The sequence below is a fragment of the Hyperoodon ampullatus genome, assembly GCF_949752795.1.
Source record: "Hyperoodon ampullatus genome assembly, chromosome: 7".
Classification (NCBI taxonomy): Eukaryota; Metazoa; Chordata; class Mammalia; order Artiodactyla; family Ziphiidae; genus Hyperoodon; species Hyperoodon ampullatus.
Window position 1 is genome coordinate 77,930,363 of NC_136920.1, and position 27,407 is coordinate 77,957,769.

The 27,407-nt window shown below is 37.0% G+C and overlaps 1 protein-coding gene and 1 pseudogene across 2 annotated transcripts in view; both read left to right on the top strand.

Moving 5' to 3' along the window:
* Positions 1-27,407, top strand: part of LOC307055622 (BCL-6 corepressor-like) — a 792,095-nt gene that overhangs the window by 192,684 nt on the left and 572,004 nt on the right.
* Positions 19,519-23,439, top strand: LOC307056592 (3-hydroxyisobutyrate dehydrogenase, mitochondrial-like; annotated as a pseudogene). The gene is made up of 2 exons: positions 19,519-19,530; positions 22,417-23,439. The product of its transcript is annotated as a 3-hydroxyisobutyrate dehydrogenase, mitochondrial-like (transcript).

Consider the following 27,407-nt stretch of genomic DNA (forward strand, 5'->3'; position numbering starts at 1 on the left):
ACTCTTAGAGAATATTCTTGCTTGACTCCCTTACTTCCTAGCATACCCATGTACTTCCTGATCACTTTAGAACATTGAAAAGAGTTGGAATTTTTAAAAATAGGTAATTATAATCAGTCTTCTTTCACCTCTGGCATAAGACTCTTCTTCCTCAATCTGACCATTCTTAAATCTAGAAGTACTCCAGCTCATTGGTCTCCCTTACCCCCATGTTTAGGCCAAAGAACTTGTGAAACCTTAGCCCTGTTTAATACTTGAATTTATCAAAACATAAGAGGGCTAATTCTGCCTAAGGGCACCAAAGAAGAATAAAGATGCCACAAATAAATGTTTAGTCCAGATTTATAATGGACTCTTAAGTGCCTAGTTGAGTGCTAACCGTTAACTCACTTGAACAACAGGGAGGTCATGACACAAACTAACATGTTAATTGTAAAGACACTTCACTTCACCATTCCTCAATGTAGCTGATAAACTGCATCCAGTTAGCTTAAATAACATGAATGATGAATTTCCCTGTGTATATAAATTGGGAGTTTCTAAAGTTTTCTTTTTCCCTTTGTACAACTACTGACTGCCACCTCGCTTGGTCAGTGCAATAGGAAATGATGACTAAGAAACACATTGTCTCAATATCAGTGGACATAATGTCCTAGTAGTCTATAAAAATCTCAAAATTCTTAATCTAAAAGGTAGGTCTGCCAATCTTATATCCTTTTCCTTTGTTAATGTAAGTATCCAATCTATGAAGGTCTCAGTTTCCTTACTTAGAATATGAGGTGGATAGATTTGCTAATATCTAGGGACCTTTCCAATTTTAATATTCCCTAGTTATAAGGGCTGAGCCAAATACAATGGCTCCCTTAATCATTAACCTCGCTCATGATGAAAGTTATCAGCAGGTTCTACTTGTAAGAGATCAAACATTCATATCCATGTATATTGTAGCACATTGACTTTTACAGAACTCAAAGTAACACAACATAGTTACATTCACAGACTTAAGGTCACTGTGATATACTTTACAATTTTTCTTTTCCCTAGGAAGGAAATGTAGATCCCTAGGAAGGGATTTCTTTCTCTGCCTTTCAGTAATGTAAGCCTTTTATTATCTCTTGGATCCTAAAAATGGGTAGGGTTTTGGCAGGTGGAGCTTAGGACAGACATTCCAGGTGACAGGGACAACAGGAGAAAGGGCAGAAGGAAGAATGGATTTTCAGAAAGACTTGATATCTTACATGATGAGAGCAGCGTTTCACCATCTCTGTCCTGCAGAACACTGGTTTTAGATGATGTTAATGTAGTTACAAGACAGAAGCATTTGGGAAGAGCTGTACTCTACATCCCGACATGAAATTCAAGTTTCACTTTGTTTCATTATATACTCTGAAAAGTTTTGGAGGAAGGAATTGATTTATTTTTGTTTAATTCAGTCTTACTCACAGTTACTTGACAAACCTATATTCAGCTGATGGGACTGTATTTTGTGAAAGGCCAATCGGAGAAATGGTGAGATGGAGCTTAGGATATTTCTCTGTTGGGACAGGCATGTGATTATTTTTCTTAAAATTCTTTACTGTTTGTCCTAACAACTGTTACTTTGCAGGCGTCAGTTTTTTTGGTTTTTTTTTTTACACCTTTATTGGAGTATAATTGCTTTACAGTTTTGTGTTAGTTTCTGCTGTGTAACAAAGTGAATCAGCTATATGCATACATATATCCCAGGATTCAGTTTTAAGCCCTCTGTTTTTTTCTGAGTTATTGGGACTCTTAGAAAGCTCAACAATCCTGGAGTCTTCATCTCTGATGTAGTTTCCAGAAGCTCCTGGCACTTACCACTATTTCCTCTTGATTCTTTTCCTCCGACTTCAGACTTCTTACAATTATGAGCTGATGGTTTTCTCAGCCTCTAGTGTCAAAACCAGCTACCTCACTCATCTTCATTGTCTCAGTTACAAGGTGCAATATTTCCCATGTTTATATGTGTCAAAATATAAGTCAGGGATTGATACATAGCATATGCGTAATAAAAATTGTATTTCTTTTTTTTCTTTGTTCAAAGGTATCCAAACAGTGGCTAAGTTCTTAAATTGAAAGTAGAGTGATCTAACTTATTCAGCTCATCCAACCATCAATATTGAATATTTGTCTTTTTTCTTACACATATTTCTTGTATTCCAATTGTGACATTCTAGAGCACAGTGAGTACATTTATAACTTATTACTGCATTACTACCTTGGCTATTCCTTGACCAAAATTTACTTCATACAACTGACAGCCTAATTAACCTCCTAGAGTTTTTTTTTAATGTACGCATATATTAAAAAAACTCTAGTAGGTTAACTGCATTGCTAATAACTGAATTTTTACATCTCTATGCACCCATGTATCCAACACCAGATCAAGATATTATAAAATATTTCTAACACCCTACACGGTTCTCTGTTACTTCTTTCTGTTCCATACTCTCCCAGGGCAACACCTAAGCTGACCTCTATCACCATATATGACATACGTGGAAACACACAGTGTGTATTCTTTGGTATCTGGCCTCTGGTTACATATCATTATATCAGTAGTTTATTCTTTTATTGTGTTTTCCTGATTTTTTTAAACCTAGACATTCATACAGTGTCAAAGTACCACTGAGTTCTTCATATTATTATGCTGACCTCCATCTTCAGGGGCTTTCTACAGTCTTCCATGTGTCTTTGCACCTACTTTCTCTTCCGTCTAATTATGTTTCATTTAACCAACCTCAGCCAGCCTTCCCCCATATCCCCCAACACGTAGCACTCCTGTGTTCAGCCAGTTTTGTCCCCTATTCCATAAGCCCTTTGTGCCATTCCTGACACTGTGCCTGTTCCCTGCCCGGAAGGCCTGTTCCCTACCCTCTATATACTTGTTCAAGACTCAGTTTAAATGCTACCTGTTCTGAGAAGTCTTCTCAGAAGAAGCCAGTACTTTTTGGAATCCTTCTTTAATGAAATCCCATAGCAAGTGTAATCTGTCCTCCCTGATCTGGTAATTAATTATCCATTGTTCCTATCATATAGTGTTTGTTTTCCTTGTGTGCTGTTATTATTTATTGAAGCAGATTACAGAGACTTGAACCAGGAACTGGGTCATTTTCCTCTTCATTTTAGTGCAAGTTTCCGTGATATGAAGTTAAACTCTTTTTCCCTCACTTCCCATTCACCCTCAGCAGTTGTTAAACATGAAGTACAAGTGAAACTTATTGGTTAACAGGTTTTTGTGGTCCTTGGTTCTGGTCCCTAGGTCTAAGCTGCACTTCTGTAGTGCTAATTTGACTGATTTCTTATTGTCACATAACTCAGGCATTAACTAAATCCTTACAAATTTAGATACATATAAGATAGTATTAAAAAAACCCAGTGGATATCAAAAGTTTTGGCCTGGAGGAGAGTGTTGTATGAGTCCTAGTTTGGTGGGGCTCACACTTAATGATCGAGCCTTCCAATATTCCACTGTAAGTAAGAAAGAGGTATGCAAATATATGGTTAATATTTAACAGTGTTGATAAAAAAGAGAAGAGAGAAAGGGACGACAGATACTTTGAGGGCCTTTTGGAATTCATGAACAATTATGATTGGATGGGGAAAAAGAAGAACCGAGGGCTAACCTCCCACAAGTGAAGTCAGGAAAGAGAGAAGGGCTCATCTGGTATGCAGGTAGAGAGGTTTGACCTACAGAATCTTAGAAAACCTCAACAATCAGAGCAGCGTTTGCAAGAGGCAAACTAAAGGGCTAACAAAAGTCTGCAAAAGTCTTACACAAAGAACTCTGGCATGGTGTTCATCATCTAGCTAATCCTAACATGCAGACATTTATGAGAGTAAAGTCAGGTCTTTACCAGAGTGGGTTTCTTATTTGGGCAAGTGGGTCAAATGAAGAAAGGCAGGTGTAGGCTGCCAGAGTAATAAATAAGGAGAGGAAAAACAAAAAGAACGAGACATATCATTCATCAGTGATTTCCCCCCAGTATTCTTAGCCTCCACCTTATCTCCATCTTACTGCTAACACAGGAACTAGACCGAACAGTGAGGTAAAAGGTCTCTACAGAAACTGAGGTAATATAGAAAATAAAAAAATAAAACATAAAATTGTAAATTTTCTTCCTAGGGGTAATGGAGATGATAGTTCAATAATAACATAAGATCAGGTGAAGTCTAAAGAAATTTTAGAAAAGCTGGATAAAGTAAGAAAACATCTGTTCGCTGCCATCTGAATGTTAGAGAGACACCAAGACGTGGGCCAAGTTGTGGAGAGAAGGGAAACACATACACAAGCTTGACATTTGGTGCAGCTTTTCTCCTTTGGGCATTTGCTGATTCAAATCTTACAGCCTACGAACTGAAAAGCCAAGGAGTTCAAAAGACTCTAACCACAGAAGCCAATGGGCAACAGCTCAAGCTAAAGGCAACAACTAATGGAATGACAAGTTAAGTGTATCTTTAGTCTCACAGGGCTGCGGGAACCATTACATTTAAAGCCTAACAAATACAAGGGTAGTTGGGAATAGGGAGAATCCAAACTTTCACATGGTAATCCCAAAGGGCAACACCCGTAGAGGAAGGACAAGACAGGAATAGACCAACCTTCACACAGACTGAAAAACGGCTTTGAATGAGCTCAAACTGAGAATGGACTAAGGTTACCAGTCCCTATAGTAACTGTCTGCCATGGGCCAAAGTAAATCTTTTCAAGAGAAAGATAACAACATCCAGAATGTGGAGGTATCTTTATAGTTTCCTAAAATAAGTTAAGCCCAATTTTAGTATAAAAAATAATTGGACATAACCAGGAAAAAGACTAAATGATCAAAAGTTCAAAGAAAGAAAGAAAGAAAAAAGACAACATAAATAGACATAGGAGGACAAGAGTTAGCAGGCCTTGGTTAAAAAAAAAAAAAAAAACTACTATGGTTAAACAAAGAAAATAGACACATGGCAAATAAGCCTATGAAAAGATGCTACACATTCCATGTCATCAGTGAATTTTGAATTAGAACGATAATGAGATACCACTACACACCTATTTAAATGGCTAAAATCCCCAAACTGAAATACCGAAGTTGGTGATGATGCAGAACAATTGGAATTCTCATTTGTGGCTAGCGGGATACTTGGCAGTTTCTTACAAAATAAACGTACTTTTACCATACAGTGATCTAGTAATCCTGCTCTTTGGTATTTACCCATAGGAACGGAAAAGTTCTGAAAAGTTATGAAAGTAAGAGCCTTTACAGTGAGAAAATTCTATGATTCTATGGTTTTTCAACTCATTAATTTGTGTAGTTCATCCATTTTACTCATTGTATACACTTAAGTATATTGTTCCTTGAAATGGCCATTCAAAGTTGTTTCCTGTGCCACACACTATGAATGTTAGGGTTGGTCCTGTGTAAATCTTACCCGCATTGATTTAGTATTATCCCTAAACAAGCAACTTTCTTCCATAAGGAAACAAAAAAGAGGTTCAGAAATGTCCAAACTAAGTTTTTATAAAACTGTGTTATCAAACCTTATTTATCAAAAAACTTCAAACATAGCAGTATGAGTTCCCATATACCCTTTACTCAGCTTCCCCAAATGTTAACATTTTATATTACTAGAGTATAATTATTGAAAGCAGAAAGTTTACATTGTCACAATGCTACTAATGATTTATAGACTTGTATTCAAATATTGCCTATTGTCTTGTGGTCCAGATTCAAATCTAGGATCCCTTATTGCATTTGCTTGTCATATCTCCCCATTCTTCTCTAATCTAGGATAATTCCTCAGTCTTTTTTTGTCTGTTATGACCTTGAACTAATGGAAAATCTTAGCCAGTCATTTTGTAGAATTTTTCTCAAATAGGGTTTGTTTGATATTTTCTCATGGTTAGACTGAGGATATGTATTTCTTGACAAGAACACTTCAGGAGAGATATTATGCCATTTTCAGTACATATTAGAGGTACAAACAAATCTGTATGTCTCACTACTGGGGATGCTAACTTTGATGACTTAGTTATAATGATAGCTGCAAAATCACTATTTTTCCCTTTGTAATTATTTGAGATTGTTCAAATATTCTGCTTCTTGTTTAATTTTCCCATACTAATTTTAGCATCCCTCAATAATTTTTGACTCCACCAATTACTGTGGTGTTTGATGATTGTTCATTTTCTATTCCCATCATTCCCTCTACATTTATTAACTATAATTTGAGTATAAGAAAGAGCTGTTCTTCTCCTTCATTTATGTATTTATCTGGTTATTTGTTCATATATATACATACATCAGTGTGAACTTGTGGATAATTATTTTATTCTACGGGTTAAAATTTATTACTATCATTAATTGTTTTGTTTCTCAAAGTGTTCCATATTTGGTCACTGGTACTCCTTCCAGCTGTCTCCTATATTTTTCCTATATGGCCATACAATTTTTGGAGTAATATCTTACTTTCTGACACCACAAAATGCTCCAGACCCATCTTTTACTTTCCTCTGTCTCAGCCTTGAATCAGTCATTTCTCCATGGAGTTCTTGTTCCTTGCATTAATAATGGTATTCAGAAACCAGAATCTTGGTATGAGGTGGATTTATCACTATCCAAGCTACCTCATCGTGTTTTCAGCAGAGAGAGCTAAAAATATATATACGAATACATAAAAATATACAAGTATCTCTATTTTCATATTATCTATCTGGGTGTGTGTGTATATACACACACGTGTGCACACACACACATTATCATCTGTCTATCTACATATATATATATAACTTCAAATTGATATATGAATTCAAATTGATACCTTGATTCCAATCCAACAGCACAGGGTTTATTCTAGCCTCCCTTACCCTTTCCTTATTTGCCACTCTTTAACAATTAGAAACCTAATTCTCATTATTTGCAGCCTATTCATTTGCTCAATTCTGGAATACACATAAAATATTTAAAAATCATTAACCTGTACACGTGTGAAAAATAAATTTACTAACAAGTTCAATATTTGTGTACATTTCTTTTTGTCTTTAGCTTTTCAGTATATATTGTGCATGGTTAATTACAGTATATTAAAATACTGTTTTCCAAAGTTACTTAGGTTAGCTCTTTCCCACCTCCTTCAGTGTGTTTTTTTTTCTTCTGCAATGTGAGAAAATCTAGTACTTTGTGTTCAACTCAGACTACCAAACCAGAAGTTCTAGCAGGAAAGGTGATAATCCATATGTGCAATAAGATCCCCAGGTGATTCTTTTCATTGGAGAAATATGAGGAACACTGCTTGACGTCTCTACAACTAAGATGTCTAAAATGAAACTTCAATTATTCCTTCTTCCAAACTTTTCCATCCTGCAAATCTTTTCTTCCTCAGTGAATGGTGCCATGATTCACACAAAAAGTAACTCCATGCAAAAACCTGGGAATGATCCTCAGTTCCTTCCTTTTGTTCACTTTCTGCATAGACTGCATCATTAGGTCCTCTGGAATGTCATCTCTCTCTCTCTCTCTCTCATCACATATATAATGTTTCTCTTCATCTTCATTGCCACCATCTTAGCTACTACCATTTCTCCTTTGCTCTACTTGAACAGCCTAGTATCTACACAACTATCTTTTCATTTAATTGCTTTCTCTTGCATCTAAGATAAAGTCAAAATCCTTAGCCTTATAGATTCTGGCCTTGCCTTTTCTTGTAAGTTGTATTTTCATACTTATAAGTACAGGCGCACTCACACACACACACACACACACACGTATAGTTGGTATTGTTAGTTTAGGTTTTGTTTGCCCTCCCATCCTAACATGAGAAAATTAAGAAACAAAGTCAAACCAAAAAAAAAACTTTAAAAATAAATTTGAATAATATCCTTTCCCTCCAGAACATTTCTCTAAAGCAGTATTATCATTAATGGCACTACAGACCAGAATTTTTTCCCTTAGACATAAAGGCATGGTGAAGAAGTCTCATTAAAAACTGGAATCTAAGCTTTCAATGTCAAATTCTGTCTCTAATCTTCTGCAGTAAGCCATAATGATTAAAGTATAGGAATCTGAATCAGAGGTCTGGTTTAGTATAATCTTTTTTGTAATAAGCTTTGTACCTTAGACAAGTCATTTATCTCTCCATTCCTTAATTTATTCATTTATAAACGGAGATGTTCAGAGTATTGATATTCAAGGCTAATGAAAAAAGAATGCATCTAAGTACTGTATCAAACACTTTAAAAAGTAACCAGTTCAGGTTCTCTGCCCATTTTTAAATTGGAATATCTGGGGGGTTTTGATATTAAATTGTATGATTTCTTTAGATAATTTGGATATTAACTCCTTATCAGATATATCATTTGAAAAAAATCTTTCATTCAGTAAGTTACCTTTTCATTTTGTGATGGTTTTCTCCTCTCTGCAAAAGCTTTTCAGTTTGATATAATGACACTTGTTTAATTTTACTTCTGTTGGCCATGCCTGAGGAGATAGACCCCCAAAAAATATAGCTAAGATTGATGTCAATGTATTTTTCCTAGGGGTTTTATGGTTTCAGGTCTTAAATGTGAGTCTTTAATCCATTTTAAATTTATTTTTATATATGGTATAAGGAAATAGTTCAGTTTCACTCTTTTACAAGTAGTTGTCCAATTTTCCTAACACCATTTATTGTCTTTATTTCATTGTATGTTCTTGCCTCCTTTGTTGTAGATTAATTGATCACATAACTGTGGGTTCATTTCTGGGCTCTCTATTCTATTCCACTGACCTATGTGTCTGTTGTTATGCTAATACCATACTGTTTTGATTACTATAGCTTTGTAGTATAGTCTGAGATCAGTGCATGTCATACCACCAGCTTTGTTTTTCTTTCTCAATATAGCTTTGGTTATTGGAGGTTTTTTGTTTGTTTGGATGATTCTATACAAATTTTAGGATTATTTGTTCTAATTCAGTGAAAAATACCATTGGTATTTTGATAGGGGTTACATTGCTTTGGGAATACATACAAATGACCAAAAGACACATGAAAAGATGCTCAATATCACTAATCATCTGGGAAATGCAAATCAAAACCACAGTGAGACATCACCTTACACCTGTCAGAATGGCCATCATCCAAAAGGGAACCCTTGTGCACTGTTAGTGGGAATGTAAATTGGTGCAGCCACTATGGAAAACAGTACAGAGGTTCCCCCAAATGTTAAAAATAGAATTACCATATGATCCAACAATTCAACTTCTGAGTATCTATCCAAAGAAAACAAAAACACTAATAAGAAAGGATGTATGCACCCCTCTGTTCATTGGAGCATTACTTATAATAGCCAAGATATGGAAGAAACTAGTGTCCATAAATAGATGAATGGATAAAGAAGATGTGGTGTATATATACACACATATATAATGAAATATTACTTAGTCCTAAAAAAGAATGAAATATCTTCACTTGCAACAACATGGATTGACCTAGAGTACTAGGTGTGCTAAGTGAAATAAGTCAGACAGAGAAGAACAAATACTGTATGATTTCACTTATATGTGAACTCTAAAAACTAAAACAAAGAAAACAAAAGAGAAACAAACTTGTAGATACAGAGAACAAACTGGTGATTACTAGAGGGGAAGGGGAATGGGGACTGAGAGAAATAGGTGAAGGGGATTAAGTGGTACAAATTTCCAGTTATAAAATAAATGTCTTGGGGATGCAATCTACTGCATAAGGAATATAGTCAATAATACTGTAATAATTTTGTATGGTGATATATGGTTACTAGACTTATCATGGTGACCAATTCAAATGTATTTAGACGTTGGATCACTATGTTGAACACTTGAAACTAACATAATATTGTATGTCAACTCTACTTCAATAAAAAAGTGACCAGTTAACATTAATTGGTATTATAATTACATTTTCTCTTCATAAAGGCACATTTTATTAATTTTTTCATTATAAAGTATAAAAGTACCTTTTACTTTCAAGATGAGTTCTAAGATTACTTGCTAATGTTAATGTGGTAATTTAAAATACGTCTAGATATAATTTAATTTTAATTGCCTAACACAACTCTGTCTGATATTCACCATTATGAGTTCAAACCTTTTAGTAAAGATGTCAAATGAGTCACCAAAACATTTTTGTTTATTGCCTCTCATTGAACCCTAAATGTTAACAAGACTTTTTGTTGGAATGAGGGATCAACATTTTATACTCTTTAAGAACTAATGCCATAGCTGTTTTATTTTTATCAATAAAGCTCTTTCCGTTTACTTTGTAGTGTACAATTTTTGAATGGCCTGGAAAGAGAAAAATTATTCTTTGGGCTGACAAAAATGATAAAGAGGCTCATTGCTGATGAAAGGAAGAAGACAAAGAAGAATAGAGAAAGAAGGATTAGTTCCTCTTTCAAAAGGGGGTAAGATACTAGAGCTTTCTGCAGGGAAACTGAAGCACACCTTTCTTTCTGAGATTTGAAAGGAAGAGATGCCCTACATTTAAATATCTAGAGTATATCTTCCATTTAAAAATGAACCTAGCTAATCATCCAGTGAGGAAGAAAAGAGTAAAATAGCCTTTGATCAAGTCCTTTCTGTGGTGTTAAATGCAACTAATTATAATGAATATCACATATTTAATGAGTTCAAGAATTCCCCTTGGAAGAATTGGTCTGTCCTTTACAAAAAAGAGAGTTCAAGTGAGTTATTTGCATTTGGTAGGGAAGCTCAACTGTCTAAATCATACTCATTTAAAGGTGAAGTTCAGGGCTTCCCTGGTGGCGCAGTGGTTGAGAGTCCGCCTGCTGATGCAGAGGACACGGGTTCGTGCCCCGGTTTGGGAAGATCCCACATGCCGTGGAGCGGCTAGACCCGTGAGCCATGGCCGCTGAGCCTGCGTGTCCGGAGCCTGTGCTCTGCAACGGGAGAGGCCCGCGTACTGAAAAAAATAAAAGGTCCAGTTCAAAGTCTGCCATAATTTGTTATTATATATGTAATTTTTGAATGTAATATACAGTTATATATGTATATGACATCAACAAGAAAGTGACCCACTTAGAGTCAAGAAAATATATAGGTGAAGTGTAAAAGGGTTGGAATAGATATACCATAACAGTAACAACAAAACAAAACAAGACAACAACAAAAAAACTGGAGTGGCTAAGAAAATATCAGAAAAAAATATATTTTAAGATGAAAATTTTTACTAGAGACGAAGATATTTTAAAATGATAAAAGGATTATACCATCTAGAATGTATAATAATTATAAACTTATATGCACCTAACAACAGAACTTCAAAATACAATGAAGCAAAATCGACACAACGGAAAAGAGAGACAGTTCTACAATAATAGTTGGATACTTTAATACCTTTCTTTCAATAGCAGAACAGACAGAAGATCAACAAGAAAATAAAAAAACTTGCACAACATTATCAATCAACTAGACCTAACAGCCATCTATAAAACATTCCACCCAACAGCATCAGAATATACATTCTTTTCAAATGCACATGGATATACTATATGCTAGGCCATAAAACAAATTTCAGTACATTTTAAAGGATATAAACAATACAAAGAGTGCTCTCAGATGACAATAGAATGCAATAAGAAATTGTTAACAGAAATTTGTTGAAAAATCACAAATGGAAATTATACAATATATTCCTAAATAATTCATGGGTCAAGTAAGAACTCATAAGGGGAATTAGAAATAATTTGAGATGAATTAAAATGAAAGTATAACATATTAATACTTGATTAGTCACACATAGTCTTTTGAAAAGCAGAGGGGTTAGACAAAGAGATCTAAATTAATTAAAAAATCATTTATTATTCTGGGAATAAAAAGAACTGGGCTTAGTCTCAGTTTTGCCTTTCTTTATCTTTGTGTCTGTTGATCATCTTGGAATAGTCATTACATAGTCAGAATACAGTTGCCATCTCAGGAATCAAATACTGTTATCTCTAGGGCTACCATAACAAGATACCACAAACTTGTTAGCTTAAAAGAACAGAAATTTATTTTATCACAGCTCTAGAGGCCAGAAGATCAAACTCAGAGTGTTGAGAGGGCCATATTCTTTCTGACACCTCAAGGGGAGGATCCTTCTTTGTCTTAACCAGATTCTGGTGGTGGCCATCAATCACTGGTGTTGGCATTTTTTGATTTGCAGCTGCATCACTCTGGTCTCTTCCACTGTTGTCACATGGAATTGTCTCTGTGTGTTTCTGTCTCTGGAAACAATTTAAATAGAAATTTCTATTTTAAAAAATCAAACTGTTGATTACTATGCTCTGTTTAGATAGTTCCTCTAACCCACCCACCTCCATTTCCCCATATGTATTTGAGAAGGAAAGAGGAACTCCTGTGAGCTATCATTTTGGAAAAAATCAATGATACAGTGTTTTACTAGAGATGCCTCTTATCTAAAATATTTGAATTAAATATAAAATCTGGGGAAATTATCACCCAGTTTCCCTCTTCTACAGGCATGATCTAAATGATAGGCAGCAGAATATTTTATAGCCATGAGGTTTGCTGACATTATTGATTTGATCCAGAATCTGTATTTTCTCTCTAAAGAAAACAGTATTCTCTCTTTCCTTTCTTTAATTTATAATGTTGATGTCTTAAGACTATTGTCAGAGAGGATGCTTGTAGTTCAAATGATTTGGCTGTATTTCACCAGTATTATTACAAGATAGTCACACAATGGCTGGGCTCCAGTATAGACCTCGGTCCCTTTGTTCCACTGGGATACGGATGTGAAAGCCACTGTTTCCTTATATTCCGAAGACCAAATAAATAAACCAAATAAATAAACACAAAAAAACAAGTAAATGAAACTATCTTAAAACCAACTCTCTTTTCTTCCTCATCCATGTTAATTCTCTTCTACCTAAAATTACTTCCTGGAAGTGATTTTTATGTTTCTTAGAGCCTCTTTATGTATATATCCACACTAATGCATATAAAACTGTTCCTTGTAGATCTTTTACTTTTTCCATTTGAAGAATTATTTTCATATGTCATATAGAGTTTATCCATTGTCCTAGATATGCATTTTTCCTGTGTATTTGAGCATCATAGGAAGATAAATTCTACTCTTGAAAATGTTAACTGGTGACTGAGACACAGAAAGCTATTCTTCTTACCATTTTTCAGTAGTGAGTAGTAGATTCTGTAGGGGTGGAATTTTAAGATGTAAGTATACTGTTTTTCTACACTCCAATTACGTTCTCCTTATCATAGAAATTGACCAGTGATGTGTGCTGCTGACTTTTCAGAATCCATGTACATACAATCCATTAAGTTATTAGATATAACGTTGGTCAGAAAAGCATACTGTGAAATGTTGCTTTTATTTAAACTCCCACTATTTTCACTCCATGGTTTCAAGATTTGACTTCTTTATTGCCCTCTGGTGGTGGGCTCTGTGAACTGCATATTTACGGGTCTGGAGCACATATCTTCCCGGAGGTATTCAACTCCTCGGGTACAAGCTAAAGAGTAGATGATAAGAAGCATTCAGATTTATTAAAACTAATTAAGAATATCAGTAGCCTGACTGTTGTTTCTAAAAATATAAAATATTTATCCTTCTGTTGTCAAACAACCATATTTCATGAAAAGAAGTATAAATCCTTTTTTGCTTGCAATAAAAGAACAATGATTGAAGGTATTCTTCATTTGGACCAAATACCTTCTCTGAAAATATAAGTTAAAATAGGAGTTGAACTTTGCAAAATATTCTTTAGTAAATAAAACTCCACATATAATTTGAAATTATCATTGAATTTTACCTTAAATTTAAATATCTATATTGACTTAAATGGTGTACTCTGTAATTTCGGATGATTCCCTCCTTTATATCTTCTTCCTCTCTTCAACAAATAAAATACATATGAATGCCTAACATGAGGTAGGGTATTCTCTGTGAAATAATGATGTTGGTATACTTGATTTTGACTTAGCAGAGGGATTGAGCCTGTGTGTTGGTGAATTCTCCCCAGATGGTGCGTGGGGAGAGGGTCAGGCATGTCTCTGTGCTCCTGAAGTTATCTCTGGGAAACTGTCAACCTCCAATATCAGAAATAACTTCCTTCGTCAGAAGGGATTTTCAGACATTAAAAGTTTTCTCTTAAAGTGCAAGTATTTTTAAAATCTATAAAATATAGGGCATTATAAATTTTCTTTAGTTACTACAAGCTGAATTTTAACTGAGAAGACTGGGGACTCCATGTATGTGTACATGCATGCATGCATGTTTGTGTGCTACACACGTGTCTGTGTGTGTGTGTGTGTGTGTGTACTACTGAGGATACAGAACATATTCTGGACATGAACGAGCAGTGGTGTATCAGAAGGGAAAAGAATATAAAGGACCAGCTTCACCTGCTTAATTTGTCCCCTGACCTGGTGTCGTCTTATTTTCCACCATCCTTTGCTGATCTGTATACTAAATACCCAGGGTTCCTGGGTACCCCCAGGTACCTCTGTAAGTTTTACAAGCCTATCAATATCCCACGTACAGTGGATGGAACCTGGACTTTTTGCCCATATAGTTTTCCTTTCCCTCAGAGTTTTTGTCTGAGTTATGTCATGGGGTAGGTACTGTTGTGAAAATTTGTGCTCACTTGTTAAATAGAAACTACTTATTTAACTGTTTAAACAAATAAACAGTATCTTGAGTCAGTTGCACGGCACCTCCAGTCTCCGCAAAGCAGAGTTACTTTGGGACAGGAAGTTCTTTTAGTTTCCCCTTAAATCAAAATACAAAGTTATTGAGCAATTCTAGGACCAACCCTATAGTTGCAAACTTGGGAAGAGATCACAGGATTCTGTAATCGTCTGCTTATCCCCTTACTGGGACAGGAAATAGCTCAATAGTTCTTATACTGAAGTTAAAAGGAAGAATAATACCGGAGCAAAGTCTGCATTTAAAGTCTGCGTCTTATTTTTATTTTCTCTTGGCACATAGTAGGTAACCGTTAAATGTTCTCTTGATAAATATTAAAAACACACAAGATACTTCATATACTAGGGGTCATAAAATTTCAACTTTTCTTTTGGTGTAGGGGTTGATGATGAAAAGTTTGGAAACTTCTGGTCCATGTTAATGTTCCTGCTTTGAGAACTGCAGGGCGCAGCTTTTAGATGGAAAAAGTTGCCAAGAGGACCAGAAGTAGAATAAAGACATTTCTGTAATTCTTCCTTATAATTTCATTTATTGGTTTTCAGCATCTAACTTTGAAAAGTTGCCTGAGGCTGCCTAGGGTCTGCAATAAGGATCACAGCTGTGCTGTCCTACCCCCTCCCCACACGTGGGAGCAGAGCCTCCCCCAGCAGTGCTAATAGAGCCCCATGGCTTTCCGCCCACCTTGGTACTGCTCAAGGCGGTGGCTTTTTTCTACCAGCCTCACCCTTCTCCATGTGAATCTTTTTCTTCTTTCCAGTTTTATTGAGATGTAATTGACATATAACACTGTATAAGTTTAAGGTGTACAGCATCATAATTTGATACATGTATATATTGCAAAATGATTACCACAATAAGGTTAGTTAACACATCCATGACCTTACACAATTAATTACCTTTGTGTGTGTGTGTGTGTGTGTGTGATGAGAACATGTAAGATCTACTATCTCAGAAACTTTTGAGTATGCAATAGTGTTGTTAACTATAGTCACCATGCTGTACATCAGACTCCCAGGATTTATTCATCTTATAACTGGAAGGTTATACCCTTTGACCAACAACTCCCCATTTCCTCCACTCCCCAGCCCTTGATGGCCAGCATTCTACTCGGTTTCTGTGAGAGCAGCGTTTTTAGATTACACGTAAAAGTGAGATTATGCAGTGTTTGTCTTTCTCTCTCTGACGTATTTCACTTAGCATAATGCCCTCAAGGTTCATCCAAGTTGTTGCAAATGGCAAGATTCCCTTATTTTTTAAGGCTGAATAACATTCCATTCTACATATGTGCCATATTTTCTTTATTCATTTGTCTGTCAATGGACACTATAGAAACAGAAACTCCCTCAGTTCCTACAAGTGTCCAAGGTAACAATAGACAAAATATGGATGTTGGTGGGTGTAGATCCAGGCAATAGGTTAGACTACATCCCACAGGCAGGAAGGCCACTATTTTAGGAGGAGCTGCTTTGAATATGAATCAAATAATAATTGATGTATATATCACCAGTTCAGAACTAACTCATCTGTTTTAGACACCTCACCATAGATATGAAATGAGAATGAGTGGAAAAAGAGGCTTCTGAAGGCAAACAGTCATAAAACCCATTATTATTCTGTAAAAAGGAGACTATACAGTCTTACCTTTAGAACCTCAAATCAAACAAAGACATGTAGCAGCCTCAGTAGGATATAATCGCAACAGAAAAAATACAGGCAGAAGGCAGAGGAAAAAGAAGTGCCATTTGGTATGGGAATAAATAGCTCTGTATGTCTCAAAAGCCTCCTATAAACATGTCTGGGTGTCAATATAGTGTAATAATTAATATCCATAAACCCTGAGTCTTAAGAAAAAAGAACTGTATCTTTTGCTGTCTTTTAGAAAGGGACAGAAAGGTAAGTATATTTGCTTTAATAAATACAGAGACTTAGTGCACTTAAATATTTGATCAAATAATTTAAAAAATGTTTCTTACAGTATACATCATTTTCTGATAAAACGGGTAAAATAAGGTTCTAGGGTGTGAGGCAGGCATGAGGTATTATACACATTTTCTTTTCTGTCCTTTTGTAGCTGAATATCCTTTTCCAGGCCTAAAGAAGTAGTAAAATTATGCACCTAAGATTGAATAAAAGGTTTCATAGACATATTTTACATATATGCCATTAGATTTCCACAGAGTTATTTCAGGCTGCTGACAGGCTGCTTGCTTGAGCTGAGACCCCTCTAAACAAAGCCCAGGAAGAAACTAACAACTTTGAAAGCCAACTTATTTATTCTGTGAGTAACTTGGCTGCAGAGCAGACTAATTACCCCTTTAACCACACTGTTTGAACTCATTGTACTTATCTGGGAATCACTATTCTGAAAGTAGAGAAGGGGACTAGGGAAGTTAAAAGAGACAAAAGATGTAAATATGGTCTCTTGGCAGAATCTCAAAGGTCAGGCAACAGGCTTATTTCTGATGGTTTTAAAAAGAGCAGATGAGCTGTGGTGTAAAGGTCCACTTTGGAATTCAAATTCTACCTCAGGTGCAGCCTGAGTGCTAGTCTCCACCTTGAGTGAATCACTGAAGGATCATTTCTCAGCACATAGTCAGTGTTTGTTAAATTTTCATATTATTTTATCCCAGTGAATAATACTGATGAGGGATTTTGAAACTATTAAATTCCGCCAAAGGGCTTGATTTTGTAATGATACCAAACCTTGGAAAATAAAGGAAGTAGAGATTGGTGAATCCTTGACAAATTATTAGAGTTACAACTGATTGTTTCATAAGGAAAGATAGGGAATGGATCATTTAGGAACCTGAATGAATACTTTGAATCTCATCTATTTCTGTGAAAACTACAGGTTAGTTGAGCTCAAAAATTGTAGGTATAAAAATTGTGTTTTTTGGTAATAAAATTTGTTTTAACCCTTCTCTCAATTATGCATTTAAATGTTGACCAATTCACAAGTAACTGTTTACAGTCAATGGATTGGCCAGTGGCTTTGGGATCATTCATTTTATAGTCTGGGATTTCCAGTGTTATCTTTATTTTCCCATGTATACTCTATTTCATACATTTTATTAGCAGTAGTAGTAGAAATAGTAGTAGTAGTATCATTATTATTTAGTTAGAGTAGAATTGTTTCTATAACTTCTTACGGTCAGACATATACTAAGCAACACACATTTTGAAAGCACTAGTGTTGGAGTAAATTCGATGTTGATGAGACTAGTCACTGCCCTTAAAGGAGCTTGTCTTCTAGTTGGAAAGATGTGACATATACAATAATCTGAGGCATTAAGTAAATACATGGGTCTGAGGGCAGAAGATCCTGAAGGAAGCAAGCTGCAAAGAACTCATTTTGAATCCTGGCATTAATATTGGCAGATCTCCTCACACCTTTTTAGGACAGTTATAGACAAAGCAAGTAGGACTGGAGAATACACTACAACGGCCAAAATAAGATTTAATGTCATTTCAGCCTAGGGGATTCTTTCTAGGCTTTGAGCATATGACAATTTAAATGCCACCTAAATAGTAAATTTACTTTAATGCTGACAATGTAGAAAAGATATTTTGCTGCAAAAGTATACACAGTAGTAACAAGTGGATTTTGGAAGAAACTAATATTTTGCCTTATACTGATGCTACACTATTGCCCTAGACCTAGCAGCAGCCTTTACTCTTTGTTGTTTTCTTCTAAGACTAAAGAGCCTCTTTATTGTTTGTGCTGATTTTTTTTCCACCAACAGATCTCAGAGCAATCTGAGTGCACTGGCCAGTTGGGACACAATTATCATTAGAATTCTTGGCTAGAGAAGAAAGCTCCTAATTTAAGAATGGCTTTTTGCCTTCTGAGAGCTCAGAAGAGCAAATTGCAAGCCATCTACATTTATAAAACATGTTTTAGTATGGAAAATTTCAAACATCTACAGAAGTAAAAAGAAAGAAGTAGAAACTTTCATCAATTGTCCTCATCAAATGTCAATTTCAGGCCAATATATTTTCTCTATACCCTCTCTTACTACTACCACCATAATCCCCAGCAATTTTAAAGCAAATCCCAGATTTCTTTTTCTCAGTGAAAACGTCAGTATACATATTTCTAAAATGCAAGAACTGCCCTTTTTAAGCTCAACTATGTCATTATCACACATCCGCAAATAATAATAATTCCTTAATATCAACAAATAGCCAGTCAGTTCATGTTTCCTTGGTTGTCCTATAAATGTATTTTTATTTTAATAACCATTATTTATTTGATTGCTGATCCAAACACAATTTCTTTTAAAGTATAGGTTTAAAAGAACTCAATTTGCTCATTTTTCTTGCAAGTATTTGTCATTGAATTCAAAGCATTCATCCAGTAGGGTTCCCAACTGTCTGGATTATGCTGATTGCATCCCCTTTATGCTTCTATATTTATCATGCTCCTTTGGCCCATGTATTTACTGTCAGTTGGTAGATAGATCTAGAGCACTGACATAATTCAGGTGTGGTTTTTTGTCAAGTTTACTTCATAGATAATATTGATGAATTCCAAAAGGAACTATAAAGTGTCTGTCTTACTGTGACGTTGCAGCCATTAATGATCAATGTCTAGATCCATTAATTTATTAAGGGTACCAAATGGTGATATTCTACTAATTAGATTATTATTCATTTACTAGCTAGAAGATTATTTCATCAACTACTTGGTTGCCCTGAGTTACAGTTTAATTAGGAAAGGAAGAATAAATGTTTCTTTTATTTTATTTACCAGTTTTACAAAAAAAGAAAAAACAGGAGAGAGAAAGGTTGACTGCAAAGTAGCTTCCGAAGATGACTAATGAGGTATTTTCTTTCTTTGTTGTTGTTTTCAGTGAGGTTGTTATAAATATCGATGCAGAGATTGTCCCCTCTTAGGTTCACGGATCCTGTTCAAGTTGGCTCCTGAGTCCTTTCCACACAACCACAGTAGTCTTTGAAGTCTTCCCAGCTCTCTTGTACGACAAGGTGTAACAGGAACATCTAGTTCGTTTCTTATGCTGGATTTGAAATCAGCTATTTCTCCAAGGAGGCATTATCCACTGTGTTTATTCAAACTTGTGTTCCTTCTAGTTTAACCTTCTCTCGAGACATGATTTTTTTTAAACAAATTACTTACTGAATTTTTTCACCTTTTCAAATCTTGCTATTCTCCAATCACTTCATTTCTGATTTTTTCTAATTTCTTTTATGTTTTTCTTAAAGCCAGTTTCTATTCCTTTTAAAATTTCTTTTACTTTTTCCGCAATATCAGGCAATAAATTTCATTTGTTCTGTGGACGTGTCTTTCTGTCACGTTTTCAGGATTTGCTGGAACTTTCTTTTCACCCTTCTTTTTTCTTTCTTTTTCTCACTGATTTTCTACAGGATGTGAGTGGAATACTCTTCTGTCACTCATTTTTAAATGAAATAAGTTTCCACTTTAGGAGGGAATCATAGATCAGAATATAATTTCTAGCTTCAGAACTCCAGGGCTCACTATCTTCTATTATCTTCACAACATAATTTTTAAAAATGACCTTAAAATTTCTAAAATCTTCCTCCTCGGCCCTCCTCTGCCCATTTACCCAGGGCTCCTCTTTCTTGTCCTTGTTGAGTATGGGGATTTGTTCTGGAATGGTGCTTTGGTTTGATAGGTGTCAAGGTTTCACAGACCCCAGAACACTTGGCATCCTCAGAACATTTCAAAGTTCTTGCACTCAGCTGCAAAGTGGAGCCTGCAACATTCACTCCCGGTTTCTGTCGCTGTTCTCAGTGAGTTTTTCAATCTCAGTGAGTTCTTGAACCATAGTAACCTTTGGCTCTCCTGAAAGAGAGAGAGAGTCCTTCCCTCGTCTTCCTCCCACACACCTTGGGATACACATATGTAGGTCTTTTTCCTGTTGTTGATTTGTTCCTACCTGGCTGTATGTTGCAGTTCATGTGGAAACCTTGTTGTAGATGTTGTCTGTGGGTTTTTGATCTTGCTATTCTAGATGCTTTTCTTTCTTCTTTGTGGGGGTGGGGGCTTGTGTATTTAGGGGAGGGGTGGCATATTCAGGGATAAAAATCTTCTCTGTAGCCACCATCATTTCCCCAGAATCCTCTGCCATTAATATTTAAAAGAAAATCATAGGAATCATTATCCGGATCCTTAGGATAATCATTACATTGTATCTGTCTTTTTTCCAGGCTTCAAGCTGCCTGTGGCTCCCCACGTTAGTATACTGACATGACTGGGCAATGCCTAATTTGACAGGTTCTTTCTGTACTACCTTCCTCTTAATCATGACAGTCTTGTACGCTATACGTAGTCTTCTTTACTGATAGGGAATTTAGAAAATACAGGAAGCCATGGGTTTAATAGCTGAAAGTGGAATTAATGTATTATTTTTCTCAGGTAAAATATCATAAGACTCCTTAGGCCAAAGTTGTAAAATGAAATCGCAAATTTCCTGGAATCATTTTGCAAACGTGAATGCCCACATAAAGTACACTAGGACTTGAATCCAAGGAATAACACATTTTTAGAGCCTCCCGATTTATAAACTTAGTACAATTCTGCATTACTTCTTAAGGCAACTGAAGAAAATAATTTTGTGATCAAATAAATATTGATTTTATTAACATAGTTATTTTAAAAGTTTATAAGGCTTTTAAAAAATGTTAAGGCTCTGTCAGCCTCATCAGTTGTTATTTCTTTTCTAGAATCTTGGATAAAGGAGCAGTGGTTTGAGGGGAAACATGGTATAAAATGGGAAGATAATCTAACAGTGAAGATAGTTATATCTCTTCCTGTGTGATGAACTACTCCTAAGCTTGGTGGTTTAAAACAGCAGGCACTTTATCTCCTCACAATTTGTGAATCAGCAGAATGGGCTGGGATCCCCTGGGTGGATCTATCTTGCTTTCACCTGAGGTGACTACTGAGGCTGCCATCATCTGGTTGCTGGACTGGGGCTGGTTGCTTTCACATGTGTGGCCATTGGTGCTGGCTGTGGCCTGTGCCTATTCTCCACTAGGTTAGCCAGGCTTCCTAACATGTCAGGTTTCCATGAGGACAAGCCCTAAAGCACGAGTACTCTCCAAGCTTCAGCTCTTGATATGCCATTGGGCCAAAGCAAGTCATGTGACCAAACCCAGGTCAAGGTGGAACAAAACTACACAGGGTGAGAAAACGGGGGGAGGGGCATTTTCACTGGGGGTCAGTAGTCTTAACAAACTGCTGCAATAACTATATAAAGAAAAGCCCCCCGGAGGACAACTGGCCAAAAATAAATGTGTGCGGGGTGGGGTGGGGGTTTGGCATGGGGGGGCAAAGGCAGTAAACAGGGGCTACCAAAATCTGAAGATTCTGGAATTTTTGGAAAATCCACTGGGATTAAAGGAGTTACACAACCATGTTCTGACACCAGAAGAAAGGTCCCAGTTGAGCATCAGGGAAGTCTAGCGCTCTTCCTCCATCGCATCAATTTCCACATTTCTTTGGCTCAGCATATTTGTAGAATGAATCATGACTTTCTATAAATTTTTAGTTCAGTTTTTCAAAGAAATAGTGACCTCGCTTCTATCTGCTGTGCCACAAAAATGCCGTAGAAAAAAATTCCTTCTGTTAAATCGCTCAGTAGGTGAAATTGTATGTGTAACCTAGTACCAAAGAGGTATTAAGAATCGCCACAGCCGAGCCGGCCCTCCGCACCACGCACCCTATAGCAGCCAGTGGGTGAGCCGGGAGTCGAGGAGGTCACCGTGGGAAGGAGGGGCGCGGGCAACGTGTCAGCCTCCTTCCGTCTCCGTGGAGCCACCTCCTGCCTCTGGTACAGGGAGTCGTCCACAGCAGCCGTCGGTGGCCAGCCTTGCAGCACTGTGTTCTAGGTCAGTAGCTTCCAAGACTCCAGTTGGATTCATTGGAGTAGGCAACGTGGGGAATCCAGTGGCAAAAGAGCTCTTGAAACATGGCTAGCCACTCACTATTGCTGATGTGTTCCCTGATGCATGCAAAGAGCTGCTAGATGCAAGTGAACCCGGTAGTGTCTTCTGCAGCGGATGTAGCCGAAAAAGGTGACAGAATTATTACAGTGCATCAATGCGCTAGAAGCTTATACTGGAGCAAATGGAATTCAAAAAAAAGTGAAGAAAGACTATTAATAGATTCTAGTACTGTTGATCCTATGGTTTTGAGAGAATTGGCCAAAGAAGTTGAGAAAATGGGAGCAGTTTTCTCGGATGCCCCTGTTTCTGGTGGTGTGGGAACGGCTCGGTCTGGCAACCTCACATTTAGGATGGGAGGGGTTGAGCTGCTGTGGTGCATGGGCTCCCATGTGGTGCATCGTGGAGCTGTTGGGACTGGCCAGGCTTCGAAGATCTGCAAACACTTGCTGTTAGCTATTAGTAGGATTGGAACTGCTGAAGCTATGAATCTGGGACTCAGATTAGGGCTTGACCCAAAACTCTTGGCTAAAATCCTAAATACGAGCTTAGGACGATGTTGGTCAAGTGACACTTACAATCCTGTACCTGGGGTGATGGATGGAGTTCACCTGGCTAATTACTATCAGGGCGGATTTGGAGCAACACTCATGGCTAAGGATCTGGGATTAGCATGAGGCTCTGCTACCAGCACGAAGAGCCCAATCCTTCTGGGCAGTCAAGCCCATCAGATCTGCAGGGATGTTGTGCGTGAAGGGCTACTTCTCATTCGTGGTCCAGTTTTTGCAAGAGGAGGAGACATTCTGAGTTTGCCCTCTGGCTGTGAACACTGAAACATTGAAACCAAACTGTGTCTTGGAGCCCCTTATGGCTCACTCCACAGGAAAATGGGCTTAATCAAAGGTCAACTGTCTGCTTTTGAGTGTCTAGGTCAGGGGTCCCCAACCCCTTGGCCTCGGACGGGTACCAGTCCACAGCCTCTTAGGAAGTGGTCTGCACAGCAGGAGGTGAGTCACAAGCAAGCCAGCTATAAGCTTCATTTGCCGCTCCCTATGGCTCACATTACCGCCTGAACCCCACACACCCCGCCTCCCCTCCCTGGAAAAATTTGCTTCCAGGAAACCGGTCCCTGGTTCCAAAAAGGTTAGGGACCTCTGGTCTAGGTCACAATAGATCCTGGGATTTTTCACCCATTTTAAACTGCTTATTCTTTTTATCTATTTAACAAACATATCATCTGTAATTTTTTTTTCTGCAAGCCACTGATGGTAACTGCTAGCTAGCTAGCTGATTGGCCTTTTTCAAAAGTTTGATTCCTGAGCATCTTCAGCTAAAACGCTGCCTACTTCACTCAGGATATTATTTACTCCACTTTACAAATAAAACTAAAATTGTTTTCAACAGGATAAAATCTATCCTCGAGGAAAGAAAAGAAATTGGTGTGAGAAAAGGTATTAGAGAAAGGGGAAGTATAGTGAATTACTACCTGTGTGCCTCAGAAAATTTTTCCTGTTATCCCAGTGGTGATATTCTTGCATTGAGATTACTGGTTTATTTTCTAGGAGTTGTTAAAGCAAGAGAACTCCTTGCTGCATGTTATGTAATTTGGACTCTTACAATTATCTTGGTGTGCCCCTCTTGTAACAACTTCCCATACTCAGCAAACTGTTTTTTTCATATTTTTGCTTCCTTGTACATTTTTACTGCATATTTTTTACTTCAAAAGAATGACATCTTTAGAACTGTTTCAGAGCCAGCGATGATACGTGCTTTAGATAATTATTACACTATGCTAAATATAACCATATTCTTTTGAATTCAAATAAATTTCTATGCTGATAAAAAAAGAGAGGCACATTTCATCAATGTTTAAATAGTATCCTTCCTCCTCTAAAACTTAAAATAGGATTCAGTCTGATTCCTAAAGGGTTATTTTCTTCAACAACAAGAGCTGACTTAGGCCGTTTCTTGGCAGTGGAATCTGAGCACAGAGGTCTCTGTCTCACTGCCCTTTGATTCTCACTCACGGTATCCTGGGTGAATGTAATGGATGGGCGTGCCCTTATGACTTAGCCTGCTGCTACTGCTCCTGATGAGGGCTAATGGTGTGGGCCACTTTAAATCTTGCCCAGCAAAGTGCTGACATCTGGGGTTTCCTATCAAGTTTACCAGATATTCCACAGTAATTTCATAATTTACACAACATAAAAACACTGATCTTGAGCTTAGGAAAACATTTCATTTAAACAGATACAGAACACTACTCTACAAAATGGTTTAAAATTTGTGAGCAATTACATTAAATAAACTCTAATATAAATTAATCTAATACAAGTAAACTAATAGTTGCAAAGCTACTGGTCGCTTCAGAAGTGGTGGCTACGGATAACTTCAAAGTTGTTTCCTCAATGCATTAAGAGGCGAAACTATTTGCTGTCAACTTCTTCTTGGGGAAGCTTTTTTCCTTAGTTTGATGCTGATTCGCGTTATGAATGTATAGGAACCATTACTGGTTCTTCCTTTCCATATTCAGTGCACCATTATACTTCTATCCTCTTAAGATCTGGATATCTGTTACTGCTACTGTTGGCTGGAGCCTGGCAGGAGGAAAGCTATCAAGAAAAAAGGTCAACAAGTGTTAAAGAGTTTTAGCATACTACTGAGACTTTTTATCTACCATAATCATAAGAAATAATAATTAAAATTACAGCCTGGTCAGTGAGACCTTGAGTAAATTGTGGAAGCATCCATGTTTCCTACAGTTTCAGGGGATGGATATTTCCTGTTATTAACTCTATATCCTCTTCAACTGGAACAGAGAGACCTTTCTCTGTTGAAGCAGTTTTGTCTTTTTCCTGGGCATTTTTAGTTTTCTCTTATGAGAGACTTGTAAAGCTTACATACACAAACTTACACATACACGTATAAAGCAAAGAAGGGATAGAGTAGTCTTGAGAGGACACTGTTTTGTAGCAGGCACACAAGACAGAGGTAATACTCCCTGATTGCATTTGCCTCCCTAGCCCCATCTCCTTTGTGGAAAGCATCAGCATTCTGACTGGTCTCTGCACCCCACTAACTGGACGGAACACTGCATTGGCATTCTTAGGGAGCACTGATGGTCCCTCCGGAAACTGTGGTTAGAGCTTGTGCAGCCACAGTGCACAGGAAAGAAACAAATATACTTCATATAACATGCTTACTCTGTTTTGCTTAATTAGCACTTATTCCCTGTAAAAGGCTGATTTCTGCTTTGACAGGGAGTAATCGAACTCTGTATTCACCCAAACCATAAAATTAAAGTTAACATACCTCAGCTTTTCATCCTACTGGAAGAAATGTATGAAATCTAAAGTTATTTTTTAATTGCTGCTGTTTAGAATGCCTGAGGCCCATTTGCTGAACTTGTTAAAGAGCAGTGTTAATGAGGGTATTTTTCGTTTCTTTCTTTTCCGACCACAGCATGAATTCTCAGCCCAAAGTGTGCCCTGTTTCCCACAATAGAGACGGGGAAAAGTGAGAGTCTCTCATCAAAAAGCATGAGACAACTACAAATACTTTTCTCCCAGAGTTAACATTGATGACAGTCTTTGTGGACAAGGACTTCCTCTTTTTGCGGGAATACAGTAGAAATGCAAGTCATACTCTCCATAATTTCACTACTGGAAAAATAATTTCATAGTCCATATATATATATGTGTATATATATATATATATATATATATACACACACACACACACATATATATATATTTTTTTTTTTTTTTTTTTTTTTGCGGTACGCGTGCCTGTCACTGCTGTGGCACTTCCTGTTGCAGAGCACAGGCTCCGCACGCGCAGGCTCAGCGGCCCTGGCTCACGGGCCCAGCCGCTCCGTGGCATGTGGGATCTTCCTGGACTGGGGCACGAACCCGTGTCCCCTGCATCGGCAGGCAGACTCTCAACCACTGCGCCACCAGGGAAGCCCCATAGTCCATATTTTTTATTGGTCTTCTTAAAAACATATACAGTGTTTACAATAAGGAGTAAAAGAGAAGATTTTCAATGCGATATTTCAAGGAGCATTTTGTAAAGGCAGGATCCAGTCCCAAATTTGGAAAATTAACACACACCTATGAGATCAAAGAGTCACCTGCAAAAAATTTTGTTATGTTTTTCTTTCATACTAGTTTCCTAAAGGTGCATTGTTACTTCTTGGTAATGTAATAGTCAGAAATGACTATATGGTGGCCATTTGAGGAAGAAGTAGCTCTTACATAAGTGTCTAGTGACCTTATCTCTTTTGATACAATACCTCTTGGTTTCAGAGGCTTGCACAGATTTCCTCTAAATGAATAAACTTAGTAAGATTTTTCTAACTATCAGTTAATCTAAAAGTAGATTTAGAAATCTACTTCTGAAGCAGTTTTGTTAAGTAATTATTGGTCAGTTCTCTTTCTGATTGGTACTTCTTTCTGCAAAACAAATCCCTGTACTTAGAACAATTAATACCACCATCCCTGGCTCCTTGATTATTACACAGTGATGTTTCTTGAGAAAAAAGCTTACCCTTTTTGGGGGGAAACTTCAGTCCATGAAGTAAAACTTCATTAAAACTAGATCTGCTTCTAATGCCAGTGTGATGCAGATCAGTATCCCCTTTCTTTTGACTTTCCAGGCTGTGTGAAGAGAATGGTATGGTTTGGTTTAGGAAGGGTTGTAGCTTAAGAGGATTGCATTATGTTTCTGTGTCACTTTGGGGGGTTTTATTTCAATATTGTATCCTGTTCTGTAAA